Source organism: Apium graveolens, chromosome 11 (genome assembly GCF_009905375.1).
Source record: "Apium graveolens cultivar Ventura chromosome 11, ASM990537v1, whole genome shotgun sequence".
NCBI classification, from domain to species: Eukaryota; Viridiplantae; Streptophyta; class Magnoliopsida; order Apiales; family Apiaceae; genus Apium; species Apium graveolens.
In genome coordinates, this window is record NC_133657.1 from 20,219,434 (window position 1) to 20,228,577 (window position 9,144).

Consider the following 9,144-nt stretch of genomic DNA (forward strand, 5'->3'; position numbering starts at 1 on the left):
GCTATTAAAAGGATTTTCAGATATCTCAAAGGGACTCCAAATCTAGGAATTTGGTACCCTAGAGAGTCTGGTTTTGATCTAATTGGCTACTCAGATGCAGATTATGCAGGTTGCAAAATAGACAGGAAAAGCACAACTGGCACCTGTCAATTTCTAGGGAATAAGCTTGTGTCATGGTTCAGCAAGAAGCAAAATTCTGTTTCAACATCAACAGCTGAAGCTAAGTACATTGCTGCTGGTAGTTGCTGTGCACAGATACTATGGATGAGGAATCAACTATTTGACTATGGACTAACTGTTGACAAAATTCCTATATTCTGTGACAACACAAGTGCCATTGCCATTACTGAAAATCCAGTGCAGCACTCAAGAACCAAGCACATTGACATCAAGTACCACTTCATAAGGGAACATGTGATGAAAGGTACAGTGGAACTTCATTTTGTTCCAAGTGAAAAGCAGATTGCAGACATATTTACCAAGCCACTTGATGAATCAACATTCACAAGATTAGTAAGTGAGCTAGGTATGCTTAATTATTCATAAATTCATGTCCTCATTATAATCTGCTTTGAAGCCTGAAATGAATTTGTGGCAAGAACAAAGTTGGCTTTAAGTAAAGCTTATACTATCAATGGATATTCCCTATCCGTTGAAAGCCAAAATTGTTCTATCAACGGATGTTCATTATCCGTTGAAAGACAAATACATTTATGGTAATTTTATCCTTCAACGGATAAAACAGTGTTAATCTTCAACGGATAACTATTTACCTCATCCGTTGAAGTGTCACATCAGTTACATTAGTGAGTCACAACCGTTGATTCGTTTACTTAACCGTTGATACATATATACACAGTTGTATGTATTTGTATTAAAGGCAGTTTTCAGAATTTCTACAGTTTTCTTTATTCTCAAACGGCTGTAATTTACTTAAAAGTATCATTTAATCATTTTATTTACGTTTTATTTCGAGAAAGTATAAAAGCCCATTGAATTCTTATTTTCACTTTACGCTTTCTTGTAATTTTTACTCTCTTTCTCTCCCAAAACTCTCAATCTTTTCTCTGCAACCTCTACTCACAACAATGGCACCAGTAGTCAAGATTATGTCTCAGTCTGGATTTGTTTATGAAAAGAACAATTTCGTAGCTTTGGTGGAAAAGAATGAAGCCCACTCAGATTATCACAAGATGATGGACTTCATCAAGAACTGCAAACTAAGCTATGCAATGCTGGAAGCCCCAACTATCTATTGTGAGGTAATTGAGGAGATTTGGACAATTGTATAGTTCAATTCCACAGATATGACCATTGCTTTCTCTCTCAAAGGTAAGGATTACTGTATTAACTGTGATGATATACAGTCTTGCTTTAAGTTACCTGAGAATAATGCCATGACACCACACACTGATAATGATGTATCTGCCATGTTAGATTCCATAGGCTATTTTTTTGATTCTGCTAGTTTAGGGAGCATTAGAAGAAAGGGCCTTAGGAAATAATGGAGTTTTCTTAGAGATGCCTTTATCATGGTTTTCTCTAGGAAGATTAGCAATTTTGATGCCATAACTTCATCTCTTGTTAATATGCTCTATATGCTAGTTTCTGATAGGTACTTTAATTTTAGCAACTATGTCATGCTAGAATTAGGTTCCAGGTTAGGTAACAAAGCTAATAGACCTCATAACATCTACTATGCTAGATTCTTTATGTTATTGGCTAACCATGTTGCTGAAGATTTGGTCATAACTAATGAGAGCAATAAACTTAAATGCTGGGCACAAGAGAAAAGGGTCCTTGCAGACCTTATGAGAATTAACCTCAACAGCTAGGTGCCATTGGTATATTTGCCAATAATGAATGCACCTCAGGTAAGTGAGGTAAATACTTCTGCAACTCCTACTTCTTCCAACCCTATTGTTTCTTTGCCTTCTAGTGTGGCAATGGAATCTATGTCTTTGTCCCAACAGATTACTACCAAAGCCACCAAAACTAAAATTCCAAAACACAAGTCAAAGAAAACCACCTCTGTTGTTTCTCAAAAGACAACAGTTGTAATAACTACCATAAACCCTGAAGGGAGTGAACAGGGTGTGAGTGGTGAGGGGAGGGGTGAACATCAAGAAACCCCCCAGGATAAGGTGGGAGAGGTGAGTGGTACCCTAGCCAGCCAAGCCACAGTTTCTCAAAAGACTGTGGTGGTTCAAAAGGATTCAAACACATCCCTAGTTGCATCCTCCCAAAAGGATGCAGCTGTTGAAAATAGTCCCCAACCAGGGACACAGAACAAAAGAGGGAGGGACACTGAAACCACACATTCACCTATCAAAGCCTTTTCAAGAAGAAAGAAGGCTAAAACCCTAGTTTCAACACAAGGGGCACACACTGTACAAATACATCCACCTGTATCTTTTCCTTCTCAAATTCAGCTTGATGTGGCTCCAGCAAATGTGGAGTCACAGCCCCATTCTCTCATAATAGACAACATTAATCACCAAATTCTCCATCACCATCTCTAGATGTGGATATGATATTCACATCAATTCCTGATTCCCCCTCTTTAAAACTCAGGGAGGAGCCCCACTCAAATCCTGGTGATCATCATCTTTTAGATGATTTATTGGATCATCAGCCAATTCTTTCAGACTTAGTTGAAGAATCTGTGTCACCTCATTTAAAATCAATTCACACAGATTCAACAATTATGTCACTTTCAATATCTACATCTTTTCCTTCTTCAACGGATATCTCTCATCCGTTGACAAGTGGTTGTTCTTCGAAGGATAAGCTTAACAGCAGTTATCCGTTGATATCATCAGTTTCCACTTCAACGGATACTCCCTATCCGTTGATGGTCTCTACACATATAACTGAATCAATTCCAAGTGTAGAAGACACGGTCACGGTATAATCACTTCTAGGATTGAGGGAAGGGAGTGATAATTTGAGTGAGAGGCTGGGTTGCTCCCAGGCAAAAGGAGAGGTTGAGAGTCAAAATATGCGTGCTATTTCTTCCAGCATGGCAAAAGTGAGTGAGGGGAGTGCCACCTTAGTAGGTGAGGGTAAGGGTGTGAGGGTGTGTGTGAGCCAGGGGGAGCCCCTGATGCAAGAATATAGATAAAATGAGAGAAAAGCAGGTACAGAAGCTATAAGGGTGGATCCAGCCATTGCTAGTGAGTCAATGATTGTGGATGATGCTGAAAAGGAAAGACAATTTCAGCAACATTACAAAGCTGAAATTGATAACATTTCCTTGGATGCTGACACTTTTACTCATCCTGTTTCAGCCTATCAACTGTTGGCTGCTCAGGGCAATGTGGAGGCAGAGCAGACTTTGAATATAATGCACACTTCAGAATCTCTTCAAAGAGATAAAGCTGCTGTTAATAGGATGCCTTCTCAAGCTGGTGAGCCATCTGAAGAATTTGAAGTAAATTCTAATGATGATGACTCTATTTCTTTGGATGGAAGCATGAACTTAGGGGGAGATGCAGGCCCAAGTTCTGTTCCAAATCTACCTGAATGGGCATGGACAAAGAAATCTACACCAGGACAATTTGGTGTAGCTTTGGTCAAGCAGGTTATGGCTATTCAAAAGGCCCTTCAGGACACTTCAGATGCTGGTACCAAGGCTATTCTTCAAGCTCATCTAGACTTTCTGCATCTCCTGCAGTTGCAGCATATCAGACACAATTTGAGTGTGGATGAACTCAAAAAGGATATTGTTGATCTGAAATCCTACAATTCTGAGAAGTTGGATTCAGTCATGCCTTATGGTACAATGCAAGATTTGTTACTGAGATTGAGGAGAGAATCTGATGCTAACAAGAGGCTGGCCAAGTTGGAAAACAGAGTTCAAGTCATTGAAGACTCTGTGGTCACCATTCTTCAAAATTAACAATCTCAGACAAGTCTACTATTGCAGCTGGCAAAAGCACAAGGCTTGACCCCTATCCTTGATGATAACAAAAAAGAGGGAGAATAAAGGGGAAGCAGAAGGAGAGCCATCAACAAAAGTTCAAATATCTAAAGTGCTAGTTCCTGCCATCACCACTTCTCCAACACTTCAAATCAAAGGAAAGCTTGATGGAATTGATCTAATCCAGATAGCAGCAGCTGAGATGAAAGTCAAAGAACAAAGGAGGAGAATTGATGAAAGGATTCAACAAATTTTTGGTTCTACAACTTTAAAATCACAATCTGTGAAGCATAGCACAAAGGTGGAGCCAATCATTATGGAGCTCAAGCCAGTAAGGAGGAATAAGGTTGGAGAGACTTCTTCCAAGAATCTGAAACCTATGGTTCTCAAGCTCAACAACAGATCCAATAAGGACTCTACAAAGAACCCTCTAAGCCTTGCTCAGTTGAAAGAAGTGGATTTTCCTCTTCCAAAGCCTGATGAAGACAAGGTTTTGGGTGGTAATATCATGAAGCACAAGGAGACCAAGGATGTGGTTGAAAGAATGAACATGGCTATTATCTTTAGAGAGGGAAAGAGTATTTGTGTGATACAAGGACATTCCAAATTCTCAATAGCCAAGAGGGAAGAAGCCAGAAGGTTGAAAGAAGAAGCTAAAAAGCTAAAGGCTGATAAAAGAGCACAAACAAAGCTTGAAAAACAGCTAAAGTCAAGTCAAGCTGAAGAAAAGAAAGAAATTGAAGACAAGGGTGAAGATGTAGGTATGGGGAACATGTTTAGTGATGATGTGGAAGAAAAAGTAAGGAAAGAAAGGAATGGCAGAAAGGGAACAGAAATAAGGCTAATGCAAAGAGGAAGATTGTAGATGAAACTGAAGAAACCCAACCAAATCCAAACCACTACCTTCTATTCCTGAACCCATTGTGCCTGACCCCTTCATAAACATTCATGGTGAAATAATCACTCCTAAGGAGGAACCAATTGATTGGGACACCAACAAATTGCCCACTTTCTTAACCACTTCTCCACCATCAAAGAAACAGAAAAGAAAAATCAAATCAACACCTCCTCTAACCTCAATCAAATTCACTCAGAAGCCTAAGCCTAAGCCACAAGCCTCAAAGGATGATTATGTTCACATTTGTGACATAAAGGAATTTACAGACATTGAACTCTATTTAAATGAGCTGGAGGAAGTAAGGGGAATAGATGCCTACAGACAGCTTCCAGAAAGACTAGTGTTCAAATATAAAGGAAGTGGGGAAAGGACTTGGCCTCTTTACAGAATTCTGAATGAAGGTTATTCTACCTTGGTTAGAGTTTACTCAGCTATAAAAAGGGATTCTGGCTTTACCAGGACTGCCAAAACTGAGATTCTCAACAAGATTGCCAGCATAAGGAAAACTTGGTGGGAGCCCAATGCCTTGCCTAGAACATTACTCATCCCAGAGAGAGGAATTATAGTTCATAAATCACCTCATTGGTTGATGGAGTTCAGAGACAATAAAGGAGTCAGAAGATTTTTCAGACATGAAGATCAGCTCAAGATTGCTAGTAATGAAACTCTCAAGGATATGTAATCTAAGTTGGACATCAATGAAGAAGATGAAGCTGAATTCTACAGACAACTCCAACTCCAAATAGAGGAGAATGACAGGAGGCTAGGGAAGAAAATAAGGGATCAAAGGAAAAGAAATTAATCTACTCAGGCTAAAGGAGCACCCTTGGAAACAATGTAATTCTTTAATTCTATCTCAGTATACACATTTTTACAACACTTTTGAATTTCTACTTTATTTCAGTTCATATGTTTGATAAGTGTTTTGTTATCATCAAGTTAAACCCAAATTTATGCCTACAGTTCTAGTAGACATAAATAGGGGGAGATTGTTAGGAATATGTGTATTAGGTTGATGATAAGTTAAACAAAACACTTAAGTAGAAATCTAGTGTTTGTAGCATCAACGGATAAGACCATTTTTGGCTATCTGTTGAAGGTGTAGCTTTACTTAGAAATAAGTTTAGTATTGTAGCACATTTCATTCTCTGTATTTAATTTGTAATTCTTAGATGTTGTGGGAAATTATCAGTCATGTTGACTACTAGTGGATATGCAAATAGGAGGGCTAATTGTAAATATTTCATGCCTTGTAATTTTATATAAGTGAAGTAGTATCAACTGATATTAAAGGCCTTCAACGGATGAGAAACAAAGCTTCAACGGATGTCTCTAAAGCTTCAACGGATAACATCCATCAACGGATGAGTGCTTCAATGGACAAAGCTTCAACTGCTAATGCATCAACGGATAAAGCTTCAACGGATAAAGTCATCAACGGATGAAAGCTTCAACGGATGCTTAGTTCAATAGCAGTTGATAGTGACAATTCATAAGCTGGCAGAGGCACATGGGTTGACAGAGACAAACTGGAATGTGGCAGCCTCTAGGAGGAATCAAGAAAATGCAGCATTTCCTTTATGGTGCAAACAAGGGAGTATTCAAAGATTCACAGCTAAACCTAAATTGCATTGGATAGAGAAATGAAGAAGAAACATGTGAAGAATCTTTTAATTGTATTTTATAGTTTTGTCTTCACTTGTAAACTTGGTGATATATAAACCAAGTAGCAGCTAGTAATTAGATGGTGAATTTTCCAGAGCTGTTTAGAAAAATCCAGAGAGAAAATCATCTAGTTTGTGCTAGGACGCAGCTGTGATTTTATTCTTTGAATCACAGATTTTCTGAAATAACACATCTCTGGTGGAACAACAAATCCACCAGAAACGTTTTTAAGTTCTTTGTGTTCTTTACATTTGTGTTTGAATATATATCTGTCTGTATTAGCTTCAAGTAATTCACACACATTTGTTCAATAAAATACTTAGCCTTAGAAACTGCTCAAAACTTGAAAAAGTTTTGAGATTTATATTCAACCCCCCTTCTATAAATCTCATTGTTAGTCCACTGGGAATAACAATAGGGTCTCAACATAATTGATGCCTATTCAACTTCTATCTTAATTGTGGATGCTTGGTAGAATGGTATTCGTGCAACGAAAGTTGGCGTTTATCAGTTTCGTGTTGTTCGATTAATATCATCACCATCATATGCTCAGGGTAATAACAATGACTATTGAATGAAGTAGTAATGAAGTTATGATCTCATGTGTGTTTAATATTGTTAATTTAAGTGTTTAATTCTCGTTGTTATTATTAGTTAATCAACCTTAATTGTTATTGTCTTGACAATGAAGAATAATCATACATTGGTGAGTAAGTGTTAATTAGATATAATTAATCAGAGTCTCTGTGGGAACGAACTAGAAATCATTCTATATTACTTGCGAATGCGTATACTTGCGTGATTTAATTAGCGCATGCTTTGTGCCTAGAAAGTTTTTGGCACCGCTGCCGGGGACTCGGTGTTAATTTGTTTAGTTTATGTACTTTCCATTAGTGGACATTAGGATTCATTTATTAAGACTTGTTACTTACTGCTTCCGGTTGTGTTTTAGGTACTCTAGCGAGCGTTTATGCAAACACGTTCTCGTACTCGCAAGAGGACTCTGGATAAAGCTGAGGAGACAGATACAGCTCTTGACTTTCCGGAGAAGATAGTTTTTGAAGATTCGGATAAAGAGAGTAAAAAGAAAGAACCTGAAATAATGGATGATCGTATAGTTCAAGCTGATCCAACTCTTATGGACTTTTCTCAGCCTAAAATTGATGACATTCAGTCAAGCATCATTCATCCGGCTATTCATGCCAAGACTTTTGAAATCAAGCCGGGCACTATTCAGATGGTGCAGAATTCTGTTTCTTTCGGAGGTGCTGCGACTGAAGATCCCAATATACATATCAGGAATTTTGTCGAGATCTGTAGTACTTTTAAATATGATGGTGTTACTGATGAGGCTATCAAGCTGAGGCTTTTCCCATTCTCTCTGAGGGACAAAGCTAAGGACTGGTTACATTCTTTACCAGATGGGTCCATCACTACTTGGGAAGATCTTGCGCAAAAGTTTCTGGTGAAGTTCTATCCAATGGCCAAGACTGTAGCTATGAGGAGTGCTCTTACTCAGTTTGCGCAGCAACAAGGAGAATCTATGTGCGAAGCTTGGGAGCACTACAAGGAGATATTGAGAAAGTGTCCACATCATGGTATGCCTGAGTGGATGGTGATCACTAGTTTCTACAATAGTTTAGGGGCCCAATCTAGGCCCATGCTCGATGCAACTTATGGAGGCGCCTTGTGGGACAAAAGCTATACTGAGGCCTATAATCTCATTGAAATTATGGCTGCAAACGAGTATCAAAACCTGACTCAAAGGATGATGCCTGAGAAGGTAGCAGGTATTCTGGAAGTTGATGCAGTTACAACTATTGCAATGCAGCTTCAGGCGCTGTCTATGAAGGTTGACTCTTTAGCCAACTATGAAGTAAATCAAATAGCTAGTGTCTATGAGCTTTGTGTAGGCTCTCACGCTATGGATCAGTGTTCTCTTGTTAATGAATCTGTTCAGTATGTGAATAATTTTCAGAGACCGCAGTAGCCTGTGCCCGCTACTTATCATCCTAATAACAGAAATCATCCCAACTTCAGCTGGAGCAATAATCAGAATGCTATTCAGCAACCATATCAGCAAGCTGCAAGTAAACAGTTTAATCCACCTGGATTCTAGCAACCTCAGCAATTTGCTCAAAGGCATTCATATCCTCAACAAGGAGGTGCTGCTCCACCCTCTAGTGTTGATTTTGAGGAGTTAAAGCTGTTGTGCAAAAGTCAGGTTGTTTCTATCAAGACCTTGGAAAATCAAATTGGACAAATAGCCAATGCCTTGCTCAATCGTCAACCAGGCACACTTCCCAGCGATACTGAAGTGCCGGGCAGGAAGGAAGCTAAAGAGCAAGTCAAAGTTATCACCTTAAGTTCTGGAAAAGTTGCTGATGCTGAAAAAGCAAAAGATGGAGAAGTTGAAGTTGTGGATGAAGAAGAAAAGCAAAAGGAGAAAGAGGGGGAACCAAGGAAGACTACTGTTGAACACACTCTACCTGAGGGTAATACATGGGAGAAACAACTCTATCCTCCACCACCTTTTCCTAAGCGATTGTAAAAATAAAAGCTGGACAAGCAATTTGGTAAGTTTCTGGAGGTGTTCAAGAAACTTCACATCAACATACCTTTCGCTGAGGCTCTGGAGCAAATGCCTAGTTATGCAAAA

The 9,144-nt window shown here is 38.9% G+C and overlaps 1 non-coding gene across 1 annotated transcript; it reads right to left on the reverse strand.

Moving 5' to 3' along the window:
- Nucleotides 1-7,980: 7,980 nt before the first annotated feature.
- LOC141699005 (small nucleolar RNA R71) lies at nucleotides 7,981-8,087 on the reverse strand. Its single transcript, XR_012565497.1, has one exon. It is a non-coding gene; the product is annotated as a small nucleolar RNA R71 (small nucleolar RNA).
- Nucleotides 8,088-9,144: the final 1,057 nt, after the last annotated feature.